The 18,204-nt window shown below is 45.9% G+C and overlaps 1 long non-coding RNA gene across 4 annotated transcripts in view; it reads left to right on the top strand.

Moving 5' to 3' along the window:
* Positions 1-18,204, top strand: part of LOC115090696 — a 381,113-nt gene that overhangs the window by 65,075 nt on the left and 297,834 nt on the right. For all 4 annotated transcript variants that reach the window (XR_003856471.1, XR_003856470.1, XR_003856473.1 and 1 more), the window contains exon 5: positions 10,684-10,784. This is a non-coding gene — a long non-coding RNA (uncharacterized LOC115090696). The remainder of the gene's footprint in view (positions 1-10,683; positions 10,785-18,204) is intronic.

The raw sequence follows: 18,204 nt of genomic DNA on the forward strand, positions 1-18,204 counted from the left end.
AGCCCATACCGGGTGCTGTTACCTGTTGTACCTAACTGGTATCCATCCACACCGGCGCTCTCCATACCAAACTGATTTCCTTCTTTATGTTGGAGAAGGCCATGCACCCTATTGTTCTGGGGTTACCCTGGTTGCAGCTGCATATGCCGCAATTCAATTGGGCTACGTTGGAACTCTCCCGATGGGGCCCAGAATGCCATGGTAAATGCCTAAAGGAGGTTACTCCTATTCTCTGTATGCCTACTACTCCAGTGATGCCAGGTCTGCTGCCTCAGTATGCATCATTTCATGATGTGTTCTCCGAAGAAGCTGCTGACATCCTTCCACCACATAGAACTTATGACTGTGCCATAAGACTGAAATCTAATACTGAACCTCCTAAAGGACGTGTCAACCCCCTGTCGGTGGTGGAGAATAAAGCCATGTCGGAGTATATTGAAGAGAATTTGCAAAAGGGTTTCATTAGACCATCTAATTCTCCTGCTGGCTTAGGCTTCTTCTTCGTGGAGAAGAAGGATGGTACACTGCGTCCTTGTATCGATTATCGAGGTCTGAACGAGATCACGATTAAAGACCGATACCCCTTACCTTTGATCTTGGAGCTGTTTGATCGACTGCAAGGGGCCAAGATATTCTCAAAACTTGACCTGAAGGGAGCCTATAACTTGGTTCGCATTCGCGATGGCGACGAGTGGAAAATAGCTTTCAACATTTGAGACAGCCATTTCGAATATTTGGTGATGCAACGCCCCCGCCGTGATTCAGAACATGATGAACGACATTCTGCGGGACCTTCATACAAATGTGTTGTTGTCTACCTAGATCTACCTAGATCTTGATCTTTTCACAAGATATGCCTACTCATCTAGCAGATGTCAAACAAGTATTACTGAAACTTCGAGAACACCGTCTCTACGCTAAATTGTCGAAATGTGAGTTTCACAAGGAATCTGTGCCTTTTCTTGGCTACATCGTATCGAAACAAGGCTTCCAGATGGATCCCCAAAAATTGGAGAGTATCAAGAATTGGTCTCAACCTACCAGTCTGAAGGCCCTGAGATGATTTTTGGGGTTTACAAACTACTGTAGAAGTTTATAAAGAACTATTCTTCTTTAACAGTGCCTTAACTGTGATGACACGCAAAGGGGCCAACGCTTCAAAGTGGTCTGCGGAGGCCATTTCCATGTTCAAGAAATTAAAGACTGCCTTTTCCACCGAGCCATGTGTGCATTACCCGGACCCCAACAGACCCTTCATCGTGGAGGTTGACGCTTCAGATGTTGGAGTAGGGGCCGTGTTGAGCCAAACTGGAGATTCTAAAGCCTTACATTCCTGCTCCTTTTTCTCGCGGCACTTTTCTCCTGCAGAGAAGAACTATGGGATCGGAGATAAAGAGCTCCTGGCTATTAAGATGACATTCGAGGAATGGCGGCCTTGGCTCGAAGGCGCCTAACATCAAATTACCGTATTCTCGGACCATAAGAATCTAGAGTGTATCTCTGTCATGCGCAACTTCTTAACCACAGACAAGCCAGGTGGTCCTTGTTTTTTAATCGCTTTGACTTTGGGCCAGATTTTCAAAGGGGTACGTGTGTAAGATACGCACGTACCCCCCGAAAACCTGGCCCAAACACCCCCTGTGTGCGCCGAGCCTATGTTGTATAAGCTTCCGGTGCGCGCAAAGCCCCGGGACGCACGTAAATCCCGGGGCTTTCCTGGGGGGGGCGTGACGGGGGGGCATGTCGCGATCCATGCGTCATCGGGGGGGTGCGACGCAGCTGGTGTGTCATCCGGGGGCGGCGCCGCGGGCGTGGTTTCGGCCCGGGGGCGTTCCGGGGCGTGGCCGCGGCCTCTGGACCAGCCCCTGGACTGGAACATGGCGCGCGGCAGCCGGCCCGGCATGTGCAAACTTATGCCTGCCTCGAGCAGGTGTAACTTTCGCGACAGAGGTAGGGGGGGTTTAGATAGGGCCGGGGGTGGGGGGGGGGGTGGGTTAGGTAGGGGAAGGGAGGGGAAGGTGGGGGGAGGCGGAAGGCTTGGCGCGTATCTATTGAAATCCCGCTTACTCTTGTTCACGCCTGGTGCGCGAACAAAAGTACGCATTTGCGCAAGTTTATGAAATCTACCCCTTTGTGCTTAAATACCATTCCGAAGACAAGAATACCAGAGCAGATGCCCTGTCTCACTCTTTCCTCTCTGAGGATGTTCCTGAAGAACCACAGCATATCATCGACCCGAAGAAAGTCATCTTGGCGGCTACCCATTCTGTGCCTGCCGGTAAAACGATTGTACCGAAGATCCTCAGAAGGAATCTATTACACAGGGCTCATGATTCCAAGCTGGCTGGCCATCCTGGTCAACGCCGTACCCTGCTGAAATTACAGAAGTACTATTGGTGGCCTACTATCAAGGAGGACACGTACTCCTATGTAGCGTCATGCTCCAACTGTGCCAAACATAAGCCTACTTCTGGTCAGCCCTGGGGATTGCTGCAACGCTGCCAGTTCCCCCTTCTGGAGGAATGAACACTATCTGGGTGACGGTTGACCGTTTCAGTAAGATGGCCCATTTCGTGGCGCTGCCTGGCTTACCCTCAGCCTTGGAGCTTGCTAAGCTCTTCATTGTCCACATCTTTCGCCTACATGGCCTACCGAAGCACATTGTCTCGGATAGAGGATGTCAATTCACAGCAAAATTCTGGAAGGCTTTGTGCAAGCTATTTGACATCTCTCTGGATTATACATCTGCCTATCATCCCCAATCAAATGGCCAAACAGAGAGGATGAATAGGACCCTAAAACAGTTCATTCTTGCCTATGTGAGTTGCCGTCAGAATAGCTGGGCCGAACTGTTGCCATGGGCAGAATTCACCATTAACTCACATACAGCGTTATCCACTGGATCAACACCATTCGAAGTGGTTTATGGACGACTACCTTCACCACCACTTCCACTGACTCTTTCAGTGTCGTCCCCAGCAGCTCAATCCACTGCTGATGATATCCATCAATTATGGATTCAGACTAAAGACATGCTAACCAAAGCTCATCATTCTAAAGCGCCTGAATTTCTACCTGGTGACAAAGTCTGGCTGTCAACTAAGCACTTGAGACTAAAGTTACCTTCTACTCTATTTGCTCCACGCTACGTTGGACCGTTTCCAATTCTCCGACATCTTGGCAACATTACATACAGTCTGAAGCTACCACCTGGATTGAAAATCCACAATGCATTCCACGTTTCACTTTTGAAACCACTCATTCTCAGTAAGTTCTCACCCAAGACTCCAGAACCAACTTCTATTACTACAGAAGAAGACCTTGAATATAAGGTTGAAGCTATTCTGGATGTAAGAAGATATGGCAAAACTTGGGAATACCATCTATATTGGAAAAGTTACAGCCCCGAAGAAAATTCTTGGGAGCTGATGGCAAATATCCTGGACAAAGAGATGCTTCTTCAATTTCATCAGATGCATCCACACAAACCTAAACCCTGGAAAAAGGGATGGAGGCCGTCCATTGAAGGGGGGTATTGTTGCGTCCGTCGGTCTTCGCCGGCTTCGCCCTGCCTACCTCTCTCTACTTGTGGCTCCTCCCGCTCACCTTGGACTGATGGCTGCCGTGGCGTCTGCTTGCCGACCTCTCCGGTGTCCCCGGACCGGCTTTGGTGCTGCCTCCTGCCATTCTCCTTCAAGGTACCTCTAGGGTGTGTGCGCGCACGCCGCCCTCATATGTATTTCCACGTTGGCGCAAACCTCAGGGGTGTCCCCCTGTTCTGACGTCACGACTCCAGGGTATATCTGCCTACTACATTTGCTAGCTCGAATTAGCAACCGGAATTCGTACGGATGGGATTTGCTCTCCGTTCCTAAGCTACTCTGCCACTCCAGCTCTCACTGGAACTCTCACTACCCTTTGGGGTCTCTAACGGGGTACCTGCTCCTCGGGGGGTCTCTCTGCTTCTTTCAGGTGCTATCAGGAAACCGGTACTCGCTCCTCGAGGGCCCATGTTCCCTGTGTGCTGCCTGCAACCTCTACCTTCTACTTGGAAGAACTAACTACAGACACCATCTGTGAGTACAGAAACATCTCTACAGTACAGCTTCGCCAGAATTAGGTACTCGCTCCTTGAGGGCCTGCCCTCTGCTCCGGTGCCAGACCTCTCGTCTAGTGTAATCTCTGCTACTGCTAGTGTGTACAATGCTATTGAATCTCCCTGCTCTAAGGGATCAGGTACTTGCTCCTCGAGGGCCTGCTCTCCCTGTCTCGGAGCTCTCCTATTCTACTTGGGACTCTGAATGCTAATTCTGTTGTGTGCTCATATCTCTCAGTCTCTTTCCACTACAGCACTGCCTACAGAGGATCCGCTGTTCCAGCGTTCTGCGAGAGATGTGCCCATCCGAGCTCTACAACCACTACTCACTACTGCCTCCTCTGATGGTTCCATATACTGTTTAATAAAAGATTCAATCTGTATTTGTCTGTCCAGAGTTTAGCCTGACACTATGGTCCTTCACAAGACTGCCACCTGTGGGCGTGGTCAGCTGCCACAGTGTCCAAGGATCCACCCAAACTCCAATAACCATAGCACAGTGGGAGTGGTCATCACTGCAGTACCCAAGAATCCACTCCAACACCTCAAAACCATAACAGATTGCTAACTCCATGGATTCGGCCCAGCTCACGGCATTGCAGGCCATTCCAGGTCTGGCCCAGTGAATCTCCAAGCAACAGAACTCGCTGGATAACTTGACTACTGCCTTTAACCAGTTGCACTCACAGATGAATACACCGACCACCACAGGTAAAGAAGTTACACCGCCAGAAGTGACGCTCAAGACTTCTGTACCTCTATCTGCTCCAACATGCTTCTCAGGTGAAGTTTGGAAATGTAGAGGATTTATCAATCGATGTTGCATGCACTTTTCTCTGCAACCTAATCAGTTTCCTACAGCTTATGCCAAGGCCATTTATATCCTGTCTTATCTGGATGGAAGAGCATTGGCTTGGGCCTCTCTGCTGTGGGAGCGCAATGAACCTATCCTGCATGATCTTGCCGGGTTCCTGGAACTGTTCAGGTCGGTGTTTGATGATCCTGCCTGGTACACGACAGCAGGATCTACGTTGGTTCATCTAAAACAAGGTAATAAACCTTTGCCAGACTTCGCCATAGAATTCAAGACGTTGGCTTCAGAATTACATTGGGACCCTAGATGTCTGAAGACCCTCTTCTTTGAAGGCCTGAACTCCCAGTTAAAAGATGAGCTGGCGGCTCGAGAGATGCCTGAGATCTTAGCAGAATTAATGAAGTTGGCAACAAGGATTGATCACCGATTTTGTAACAAGGTTCAAGAGGTCAAGAGTCCCAGAAGACCACTTCAGGGAGAGACTCGAGTCAAGTCTTTACCTAGGCCTATACTCTCAGGTCCGGTTGCTGGCGAAGAAGAACCAATGCAATTAGGCTGCAGTCATCTAACTTCAAAAGAGAGAACACGAAAGAGATTGGGACTATGCCTATATTGTGGACAAGCTGGTCATGCTATACAAACATGCCCTATATGTCCGGGAAACTGGCAGACCTAAGTCCTGTGGGAGGACTCTTCTTAGGTCTAACTGCACCCTCTCCTCCACTCTCTCTTCCTGTATCCTTAATCTGCGGACCTCTAGAATATCAGACCCTTGCCTTAGTGGATTTTGGGGCAGGGGGAAATTTCATTTTGAAACGTCTAGTGACCATGACGTCTCCACTACTCTTGTCTTCTATTCATGGGGAGCCCTTACCGGGTGAAGTAACCTTGCTCACAAAACCAGTGAGTTTACGTACCAGTGCTCTTCATACAGAGACTATTGCCTTCTTTGTGCTAGAGAAGGCCATGCACCCCTTAGTACTTGGGCTACCGTGGCTGCAGAAACATATGCCACAATTCAACTTGTCCACTTTGGAGCTTTCACTTTGGGGTCCAGATTGCCATGGCAAATGCCTGATGGAAGTTTCTCTAATACCCTGCATGCCAACTACCCCGTTGTTGCCCGGGTTGCCGCCTCAATATGCATCTTTTCAAGATGTATTTTCCAAAGAAGCTGCTGATGTATTGCCTCCACACAGGTCATACGACTGCGCCATCATCTTGAAGCCTAACACAGAACCACCAAAAGGAAGGGTTTTCCCTCTCTCCGTAGTAGAAAATAAAGCGATGTCAGAGTACATCCAGGAGAATCTTCAGAAAGGCTTCATAGGACCCTCCAAATCTCCTGCTGACGGCGGCTTATTCTTTATGGGTTAGAAGGACGGAACATTATGTCCATGCATTGACTATAGAGGTCTAAACGAGATCACTGTAAAGGACCGCTATCCCTTACCACTCCTCTCGGAGCTATTCCATAGACTACAGGGAGCCAAGATATTCTCCAAGCTTGATTTCAAAGGAGCCTATAATCTAGTTCGCATCCATGCTGGCGATGAATGGAAGACAGCTTTTAATACCGGGATGGGCACTTTGAATACCTGGTGATGCCCTTCGGCCTATGCAACGCCCCAGCTGTCTTCCAAACCATGATGAACAACATTCTGCGTGATCTACTCTACCATTGTGTCGTTGTGTACTTATATGACATATTGATATTTTCCCAGGACCTGAACACCCATCTGAAAGATGTCAAAAGAATGCTGCAGAGACTTCGCGAGAATCGCCTATACGCCAAGTTGTCTAAATGCGAATTCCACAGGAATCTGTGCCCTTCTTAGGGTACATTGTTTCGAACAAAGGCTTCTCAGAAGCTTGAGAGTATTAAAAAATGGACACAACCCACTGGTCTATAGGCTCCTAGACAATTTCTGAGATTTACCAATTACTACAGAACCTTCATCAAGAATTACTCATCACTGACTGTTCCATTAACAGCGATGACTAAGAAAGGTGCCAACGTCGCCAATTGGTCTACGGAAGCTGTGACAGCATTTCAAAAGCTAAAAGATGCCTTCTCTAGTAAACCATGCCTCCGCCATCCGGACCCTGCACGGCCCTTCATTGTGGAAGTCGATGCCTCGGATGTAGGCGTAGGAGCCGTGCTAAGCCAGACCAGTGACTCTGAGATCTTGCATCCATGTTCTTTTTTCTCCTGACGTTTCTCACCTGCGGAGAAGAACTACGGCATTGGGTATAAAGAACTATTGGCAATAAAGATGGCGTTTGAAGAGTGGCGCCCCTGGCTTGAATGTGCACAACATCAGATCACTGTTTACACTGATCACAAAAATCTGGAGTACTTCCGTCAAGCCCAGTGTCTTAACCATAGACAGGTGAGGTGGTCCCTGTTCTTCAACAGATTTGACTTTATGCTGAAATATCTCCCTGGAGATAAGAATGTTAGAGCAGATGCACTATCTCGCTCTTGTCTCTCAGAAGACATACCTGATGAACCTCAGCATATCATTGACCCAAAGAGAGTTATTCTGACAGCTACACATCCGGTACCTCAGGGCAAGACCATTGTACCTTGTAATCTAAGAAAGAAACTGTTAGCATGGGCTCACGATTCGAAACTGTCTGGACATCCTGGTCAACGATGAACTCTGGCTAAGCTACAGAAGTACTACTGGTGGCCCACCATGAAGGAAGACACTTTTGCGTACGTAGCTTCTTTTTCCAATTGTGCCAGACAGAAACCTCCGCCCGGATGTTCTTGGGGCCTGCTTCATCCCTTACCAGTACCAGATGAGCCCTGGACCCACATTGCTACAGACTTCATGGTGGATTTACCACTTTCTGGAGAAACAATAGCATCTGGGTTACAGTGGATCGAGTCTCGAAGATGGCTCACTTCATGGCTCTCCCTGGCTTGCCTTCAGCCATGGAGCTTGCTAAACTATTCATCAGCCACATCTTTTGCCTGCACGGCATGCCTAAACACATTGTTTCTGACAGAGGAGCCCAATTCACAGCTAAATTCTGGAAGGCTTTGTGTAAGAAGTTCGACATTACACCTCTGCATACCATCCTCAGTTGAATGGCCAAACTGAGAGAATGAATAGAACCCTCAAGCAGTTTCTTCGTGCCTATGTTGGGCCACGTCAGAATGACTGGGCTGAACTGTTGCCCTGGGCTGAATTCGCCATCAACCCACATCCAGCATCATCTACTGGTTCTACACCTTTTGAAGTGGTCTATGGACGACAACCCTTACAACCTTTACCACTTCCACTTTCAGTGTCATCCCGGCAGCTCAATCCACTGCCAAAGATATCCAACAACTCTGGAGAAAGACTAAAGAGATGCTACAAAAAGCTGGACAAAGAGCTAAGAAGAGCTATGATGCTCACCATAGCAAGGCTCCTGAATTCCAGCCTGGTGACAAGGTCTGGTAGTCTACCAAACATCTGAGACTCAATCTACCATCAGCTCGATTTGCTCCACGCTTTGTCGGACCCTTTCCTATCCTCCGTCGATTGGGTCCGCTCACTTACAGTCTGAAACTTCCTCCGGCAATCAAGATTCATAATGCGTTCCATGTTTCGCTGCTGAAACCGCTTGTTCTTAGCGAGTTTTCCACCAAGACACCTGAACCTACGCCTGTTAATGCAGAAGAAGACATCGCATACAAGGTTGATGCCATCCTTGATGTAAGAAAGAGAGGCAGAGTTTGGGAATTCTTCCTGTCATGGGAGGGTTACGGACCTGAAGAAAACTCTTGGGAACCTGTGGCTAATATCATGGACAAAGAGATGCTTTGACAGTTCCACCGATCACATCCTCAAAAAAACAAGGCCAGGTAGGGGGTCTGGAGGGGGCCCTTTGAAGGGGGTACTGTTGCGTCCGTCGGTCTCAGACGGTTTCGACCTCTGTGCCTCACCTTTCTTCCTGCTTTCTCCTCTAGCTTTGGGAAGATGGCTACCGCCACGTCTTCATGCCGCTCTCTCAGGCGACCCTGGAACGGCAATGGCAAGGCTATCCGCCATGTTTTTCCTGAGGGCCTCCTAGGGTGCGCGCGCGCAGCCCACCCACGTCTTTATCCACGTCATGGCGGGAACCTCGGGGGCGACCCCCTCGAGTGACGTCACGCCACCCGGGTATTTAGCCTGCCTTTCATTTGCTAACAACTCGAGTTAGCAAGGATTGGAATGCCTCTGGTCTAAGCTACTCTGCCGCTTCCGTGCTGCCGCTGGAAGCTCCCTCTGCCCTTCGGGGTTTCTCATCTAACCTGGGTACCCACTCCTCGGGGGCCCTTTGCTTTCTTTCAGGTTCCTATCTGGGATACCAGGCACTCGCTCCTCGAGGGTCTGCTCTCCCTGCCTTGGTGCCTGCAGTCCAACTACTTCTGCCTGTCGGGATCTACATCTATACAGCTACCAACTTAGTGAGTAATCTAACCTTTGTCAGTCTGTCTCATCTACAGCTCAGCACTGGGAATCTACATCTGGAACTGCCTATACTACTAGTTGCTGCTAACATCTATCTTTGTGGGACGGGTCTCCTCTGCCGAGGGCCCCTGGACTGCTACTACTGGATCACCTCACTACTGCCACCTCTGGTGATATCATTCAGCTGTATAATAAAGACAAATCTTCTGTGTTTGTGTGTCTCGAGTCTAGCCTAGTACTGAGGTTTCTCACGGGGCTCCTCCCCATGGGAGTGGTCATCACCGCAGTGCCCAAGAATCCACTCCAACATCTCAAAACCAGAACAACTTCAGTGGCTCATTTGAAGGCCACTTCTATTAAAGACATATGCAAAGTTGCTACTTGGTTTTTTGTTCACACTTTCACATCCAACTGCTATCTGGAAACTCTGTCCAGAGAGACAGGACCTTTGGACAAGCAGATCTGCACAGCTTGTTCACTCGGAAGACCACTATCCTCTGGGTGTGCTTTAGTAGTTGCTCTGCAAGGCAGCCCTCAGCTTGGGATGCCTGATGGTTATGGCTGAACTCTGAAAGCTAGGTTACTGTTGCCCACTAGTTATGGCTGATTTATCCTGCTTTTTCCAGAGAATCTTGGATACAGGTAAGCAATTTTGCTTTTCAGCCAGCCCAATTTACCTAGTGAAATACCTTTTCAAAAATTGTTTAATTAATGGAAAAGTCATGCAGTATGTGTGTAAATGTGACATGTATGGATGTGTGGGCATATAGATTCAATCTGTTTGTGTATACATGTGTGTGAATTGTATTGCTCTTGGATTGAAGTAACTATATTAATGCATAACACCGTGGATGCACAAAATAAATTGGAAAAGACACATTTTCATATTTTAAAATAGTATTCTATTTCATGTTGTTGGGAATTATTTTGATTACAGAACTGTTCGAAAGTTGCAATCCTGCAGTCACATCTGAAGAAGGGAGCCTTTTGTCTCAAAAGTTATTGTACTACATTCTCTTTTGTTGGCCCTTTAAAACTACAAAGATTCATATTAACCTACAAAAACTCACATTTTATTTAGGGTTAATATGTCTATTAGGACTATAAATTTGTGGCAAAAAATAAACCATAAATCAGGACAAAGTTAGTGACCATATGGGGTCAAATTTGCAATGAAGATCCTTTTAAAAAATGTTTCATAATGCTCCTCTTTTGAGCAATAGACAAGTGATATCACATAAAAACAATACACTTTTAAAACTCTACCATATAAACATATTACTCAGTTAACTTATTTCATTCTTTTTATTCTTAATTTGTAGATTCCTCTTAACAGTGATGGTACTGTTCCGTATCTTGGTTTCCTGACAAGATTCAACAGGGTTGGTAACAGTGCAAACCAGATGGAACCTTTGAAAAAAAGGTAGGAACTTTGCCCTAACATATATGTAGACATGTATTAGGACTGCATGATAATCTGTAACTTTCTCCCTACAGATTCAGTCTTTTGTCATGCAGTATTCTTTAAGAGAATATGATAGTTTAGGCTGTTCATCTCCACTGTTATTTATGATAGTTATTTGGATACTAGTCAAATGACATTGAATATTCTTACCTTCATAGAAACATAGACATGATGGCAGAAGAAGACCAAACGGCCCATCCAGTCTGCCTAGCAAGCTTTCACACTTATTTTTCTTATACTTATCTGTTACTTTGACCACTGAGGTCAGGGCCCTTATTGGTAACTTTTTGTTCTAATTTCCTTCCACCACTGCCATTGATGTAGAGAGCAGTGCTGGAGCTGCATCTAAGTGAAGTATCAGGCTTGATTGGTTCGGGATAGTAACCGTCGCAACAAGCAAGCTACTCCCACGCTTATTTGTTTACCCAGAATATGCAAATCAGTCCTTGTTGGTAGTTGTCTGAATGTAAATCCTCTTATCTTCATTCCCCCCTGTCATTGAAGCAGAGAGCTACTTGGATATGCATTGAAAGTGAAGTATCAGGCTTATTTGGTATGGGGTAGTAACCGCTGCAACAAGCAAGCTCCTCCCACTCTTATTTGTGAAAGCAAATCCTTTTTCCCACATTTCGTCTTGCCGTTGAAGCATAGAGCAATGTTGGAGTCGCATTAACTGTGTGTATGTTTATTGAATAAGGGTATTAATCAACAGGTAGTAGCCGTCATTCCCGTAAACCACCCCCATGCCTCTTCTCTTCATTCACATCCTCAAGAGTTTATGGATCCACAGTGTTTCTCCCATGCCCCTTTGAAATCCTTCACAGTTTTGGTCTTCACCACTTCCTCCGGAAGGGCATTCCAGGCATCCACAAACTACTCCGTGAAGAAATACTTCCTGACATTGGTTCTGAGTCTTCCTCCCTGGAGTTTTAAATCATGACCCCTGGTTCTGTTGATTTTTTTCCAACGGAAAAGGTTTGTTGTTGACTTTGGATCATTAAAACCTTTCAAGTATCTGAAAGTCTGTATCATATCACCCCTGCTTCTCCTTTCCTCCAGGGTATACATATTTAGATTCTTCAATCTCTCCTCATAAGTCATTCGATGAAGACCCTCCACCTTTTTTGTCGTCCTTCTGTGGACCGCCTTCATCCTGTCTCTGTCCCTTTGGAGATACGGTCTTTAGAACTGAGCACAGTACTCCAGGTGAGGCCTCACCAAGGACCTGTACAAGGGGATAATCACTTCCCTTTTCTTACTCGATACTCTCTTTATGCAGCCCAGCATTCTTCTGGCTTTAGCTATCGCCTTGTCACATTGTTTCGCCGACTTCAGATCGTTAGACCCTATCACCCCAAGGTCTCTCTCCTGCTCCGTGCATATCAGCCCTTCACCCCCCATCGAATAATTTTCTTTTGGATTTCCACACCCCATATGCATGACTCTGCACTTCTTGGCATTGAATCTTAGTTGCCATATCTTTGACCAGTCTTCCAGCTTCCTTAAATTCCGTCTCATTCTCTCCACTCTTTCCGGCGTGTCCACTCTGTTGCAGATCTTAGTATCATCCTCAAACAGACAAACCTTACCTTCTATCCTGTCTGCGATATCGCTCACGAAGATATTGAACAGGACCGGTCCCAACACCGACCCTTGCGGCACTCCGTTTATCACCGCTCTCTCTTCCGAGTAAGTTCCATTTTCCATCACACATTGTCTTCTGTCCTTCAACCAGTTTGCTATCCATGCCACCACCTTGGCAGTCACTCCCAAGCTTCTCATTTTATTCACAAGCCTCCTGTGCGGGACTGTATCAAAAGCTTTGCTAAAATCCAAGTAGGTGACATCGAGCACTCTTCCTTGATCCAATTCCTTAGTCACCCAATCAAAAAAGTCTATCAGATTTGTCTGACAGGACCTTCCTTTGGTGAAATCATGCTGCCTCTGGTCCAGCAATTCTGCTGCTTGTAGATAGTTCACTATTCTTTCCTTCAGCAGCGACTCCATTACTTTTCCCACCACCGAGGTGAGGCTAACCGGCCTGCAGTTACCAGCCTCCTCTCTGCTCGCACTTTTGTGAAGAGCGACTACTGCCGCTCTTCAACAAGTAACTCGGCACAACTCCCGTTTCTAGTGATCTAATGAACAGGTCATTCAGCGGAGCCTCCAGCACATCTCTGAGCTCCCTCAGTATCCTGGGATGAACCTCATCAGGCCCCATGGCATTGTCCACTTTCAGTTTTCTTAGCTCTTCCCATACATTCTCTTCCGTAAATGGAGTTTCATCCATTCCACCCCCCTCCAGTTTCTTGTTAACTAGCGACGTTCCTTCTCTGGGGTCTTCTTTAGTGAACACCGAACTGAAGTATTCGTTTAATATTTCTGCCATTTCTTCATCTATCTCCACCCATTGATTCTTTTCACTTTTCACTATACCACTTTGGACTTTTCTCCTTTCACTGATGTATCTGAAAAATGTTTTGTCACCTCGCTTTACCTCTTTGGCAATCCTTTCTTCCGCTTGACTTTTCGCTTTCTTGATTATTTTCTTCATCTCCCTCAGTTTTACCAGATATTCTTCCTTGTGATCCTCCCTTTGGGATCTTTTATATTTCTTAAACGCTGTTCTTTTATCTTTTATTTTATCAGCTACCTCCTTTGTGAACCAGATAGGTTTCATTCTTTTCTTTTTTTTACATATATATCAGTCGCTTCAGTAGTTGCTCCTTTTAGTTTGGCCAACTGTTGTTCCACATCTCTCATTTTATCCCATCCTTCTATTCTTCCTCCAGGTACTTCCCCATTTCAACAAAATCCGTGTTTTTGAAACACAAAACCCTGGTCTTTGTGTGACTTCTCTGTAATGTATTAGTGATATGAAACCATACCGTTTGATGATCACTGCTGCTGAGGTGGGCACCCACCCAGACATTAGAGACATTGGGGTAGATTTTATAAATCTGTGCCCGCGCGTACTTTTGTTCGCGACCAGGCGCAAACAAGAGTACGCGGGATTTTAATAGATACGCGCATAGCCATTAAAATCCGGGGTCGGAGTGCACAAGGCTGCCCAAAATCGGCAGCCTGCGCGCGCCGAGCCGCGCAGCCTGCCTCCATTCCCTCCGAGGCCGCTCCGAAATTGGAGCGGCCTCGGAGGGAACTTTCCTTCCGCCTCCCCCAACCTTTCCCTCCCTTCCCCTACCTAACCCACCCCCCCAGCCCTATCTAAACCCCCCTACCTCTTGTTGTACAAGTTACACCTACCCAAAGCAGGCGTAACTTGCTCATGCCGGGCCGGCCGCCGGCGCGCGATTCCCAGGCCCGGGAGCCGTTTCGGAGGCCTCGGCCATGTCCCCGAAATGCCCCCGGGTCGGAACCATGCCTGCGGCCGCGCCCCCAAATGACATGCCGCCGCGACACGCCCCCCCCCTTAGGAAAGCCCCGGGACTTACGCGCGTCCCGGGGCTTGTGCGCGCTGCCGAGCCTACTCAACATAGGTGCGCGCGCAGGGGGTACTTCGGCCAGGTTTTCAGGGGGTACGCGCTATTTTACGCGCGTACCCCTTTGAAAATCTGGCCCATTATCTCCATTAGTGAGCACTAAATCAAGTATAGCTCCCTCCCTCGTAGGCTCCATTACCATTTGTTTGAACAGAGCCACTTGCAGGTCATCCACTATCTTTCTACTACTGTTAGATTCCGCAGAAGGGATTCTCCAGTTTATATCCGGTAGATTAAAATCTCCAACAATCACCACCTCCCTTCTTACTCATCTTTTGGATGTCTTCAATCAGATATCTGTTTAGTACTTCCATTTGATTTGGAGGCCTGTAAACCACGCCAATAAAAACGGATGCCCCATCATCTTTTTTTAGGACGGCCCATAAAGCTTCTTCTTTGCCCCATCTTCCCTGCAGCTCGGATGCTTGGATATTGTTTTTGACATAAAGAGCCACTCCTCCCCCTTTTCTGACCTCTCTGTCCTTCCTTAATAAATTATATCTCTGTATGGTAGTATCCCAATCATGTGAATCTGTGAACCACGTCTCCATGACAGCAACAATGTCCATGTCCACTTCTACCATGAGGGCTTGCAAGTCTGGGATTTTATTGCCCAAACTAGGAGCATTTGTGCACATAGCTTTCCAGCTATTCTGCTAGAGGTTAATGCTTTTCTTGTATTCTCTATGTGACTTATTTAGCTGACTTTTGTTATCCACTTTGCCCTTTTTTATTGCATTTGTATTTGTGTTTGGGGGGGTGACATTCTAATGTCCTGCTGTCACTGAATTTGAATAGCATTTCTGCTGGCCGATGATCCTGGGAGGCTTTTAACAGTAGTGTTTCCCTCACTGAGAGTTCCCAGATTAGTGCCTCTGATGACAGTCACCCAGCAGAGTGAGCTTTTTCTTTTGGTTACTGATTGTATTATGGAATTTCTGTATGCATTGGGTTTCTTCTTTCTTTTTTTCTTTTTTCTTTTTTTTATATTTATTCTTTATTTATTTTTAAATTGACAAAGCATTATTACACGCCTTGAATTAGGCAGGACTTACACATTTTTCCAAACCACAATAAATCAAACTATTATATAATCAAACCAAAATTTACCAAGTTTTTCATACTTCGTTAGCAGGCAATAACAATTCTCACATTTCCTTGCCTTTTACTATGCAGTTGGGTGAACAAAACTTAAAGTTAGGAGCTATTCTCTTATACACTTAAATATTAACAAGAAAGAGAGAGTAGCAGGATTATTTAAACTACGCCAGTATTAATAACCGGAGCAGTTTCGTCTTTACTTCTTGAATTCAGGAAAAATAAAAGTTGATCAGGCTCAGTAAATACAAACCTATCATTATCCATATTTAGTATACATTTACATGGATACTTTATCATTATTTTTGCTCCTAATTGGCGAGCTGTAGTACATAAAGAGAGAAAATGTTTCCTACGCCGTTACATTGTTCTAACAATGTCTGGATAAATCCAAATTTTTCCCCCTAAGTAGAGTTTAGCTCTGTTACGGAAGAAACTCTTTAACACCATATCTCTTTCAGCAGATATAAAAAATTTAACCAGTGGAACACCTCTCTTTTCAATTTGCTTCTCTTGGGTAGTCTCAAGAAATCCAGACAGATTTTCAATTGGGGATAATAATTCTGGACTCTCCTTCTGATTTTCAATAACCTCAGTCTCTCCTCCACTTCTTCATTCTGGCCCAGATAAAAAATAAGCATTCAGAATCTTAGGCAGTTCACCGCTGGAGAAATTTAATATCTCCTGGAAATATTTTTTAAGCTGTTCCTTTGGGGATATTAATTTGCATTTAGGAAAATTGATTATTCTCAGATTGTTGTATCTGAAATTATTTTCCAGACTTTCCACTCTCTTTTCTTATTTATCCTCTAGGAACTTATCCTCTAGGAACTTATCTAAACTTATTTATCCTCTAGGAACTTATCTAAACTTTTCTTAAACCCAGTTACACTAACTCCTGTAACCATATCCTCTGGCAATGAATTCCAGAACTTAACTATGCACTGAGTTAAAAAGAATCCCCCTGAATCAGGCCCGTTTGTATTTCTTTTATTTGATGTATTTGAGTATCCATTTCCTGAATTTTAGTAGTATTTGCAAAGATTACTGGATTTACCAAATTAAATTGTTCTTAAGAAACCTTTATGGCTACAGTCAAGGAAATAATTGCATTTTCTAAAGTAGATAGTCCATTCCATAAGGCTTCTAAAGTTACTTTTTCAGGCATTTTTTAAAGTTTTAAGTCAGGTAAATTTACCGGTGTACTCTGCGATGTACTCTCCAGGACTCTCTGCTCCATTTGACTCATTTCATGAATGGTCACAGCTGGCAGCAGTCTGTCCACACCGTTCATTGACCCGATGTTCATTTCCCTCAAGGCGACTAAGGACCCCTCGCCTTGGGTCTGCCCTGTCGCGCCTGCAACAAAGCCCACCTCGATTACTTCCTCCACTCGATGCAATTTCGGTACTGGGGATTCCACCAGCTCGTGCATTCCAACATGGGCTGGTGGGGAAGAAGTCTCCGGTGCTCCAGGACTTAAAGATGTTTCGTTGTAAAGCACGGAGGTTTGTTCCCCCTCTCGTGCTACAGCCGACCCTCCTGGAGACACATCTGCTGCGGAGAAAAGCTCCCGAATCTTCGTTTGCACTGGCGTAGGTTTAAGGGGGGTCGAGGTTCCCTCCTTTAACTTCCCCTTTATTTTAGTATGAGGCATCTATAGATTTTAGCAATAGAGAAACAAAGACTACTCAGGAGCTTAACTAAATGCGTCCTCTCTTGTCGGCGCCATTTTGTTTCTCCGGGTTTCTTCTTTTTTTTTCAGGTAACACTTCAATCTCTTTCTCAAGAACTTCTTCAGTATTTAATACAGAGAAGGTGTTTTGTACTTGTGTCACTTGATACAGCGTGTGTCTCAGTATCACAGGTCTAATTCTACCAGAGCCCACTGTAATCCTGTTGATTTTTGAGTTCCTTAATGACCTGTGTGAGTGTGTGTTTGGGGTGGGGGCGTAGACTTGTGGGCTGAACAGCTGTCAATAACCGGTGTCTGTGGGTCACAGGTTTTATCCTACCTGAGCCCACTATAAATCCATTTTTCCTTGACTTTTGGTTTTTCTGTGGAAATGGGGAATTAATTCCTGAATAATGTAAAGTGGGTGAAACTTTCTTTATTGCAGCTAATTCAGCTTTAACTTCAGCCAGCTCCTTTTTCAAGGAAGAGAGTTCTGAACAAATGGGGCAAGCCCTAACTTTCCAGATGATTTCTTTCAGAATAAAGGCTCCACAATAGTTACACTGGATAGTCTTCGTTTTGGTAAATTTATTTGATGGATAGCACCTAAGGGAAATACCAATTTACTAATTTATCTTATGCCAATTATGTATTTAGGCAGACTATATCAGAAAAACAAACCTAGGGGTGGGTGGGCAGAGGGGCAGGGTAGGAGGGAGTTCAACAGTTAACCCTAGGTCAAGGTTGTTCTCAGGACTCTGTATCTGCAATTGAGTTTGAGACACTCCCCTTGATTGGTTTACTAAGTTAAACTTTTACTTAGCTGGACACAAGAAGCTTTAGTGTTTCCTGTCTCCTGGCAAGCACAGCCCACAAAGTATCAGATTGATCATAAGAACATAAGAAAATGCCATACTGGGTCAGACCAAGGGTCCATCAAGCCCAGCATCCTGTTTCCAACAGTGGCCAATCCAGGCCATAAGAACCTGGCAAGTACCCAAAAACTAAGTCTATTCCATGTTACCTTTGCTAATGTCAGTGGCTATTCTCTAAGGGGTGGATTTTAAAAGGCCCTCGCGCGCCTATTTTGCATAAGCCGCCGGCG

The sequence above is a fragment of the Rhinatrema bivittatum genome, chromosome 4 (assembly GCF_901001135.1).
Source record: "Rhinatrema bivittatum chromosome 4, aRhiBiv1.1, whole genome shotgun sequence".
NCBI lineage: Eukaryota > Metazoa > Chordata > Amphibia > Gymnophiona > Rhinatrematidae > Rhinatrema > Rhinatrema bivittatum.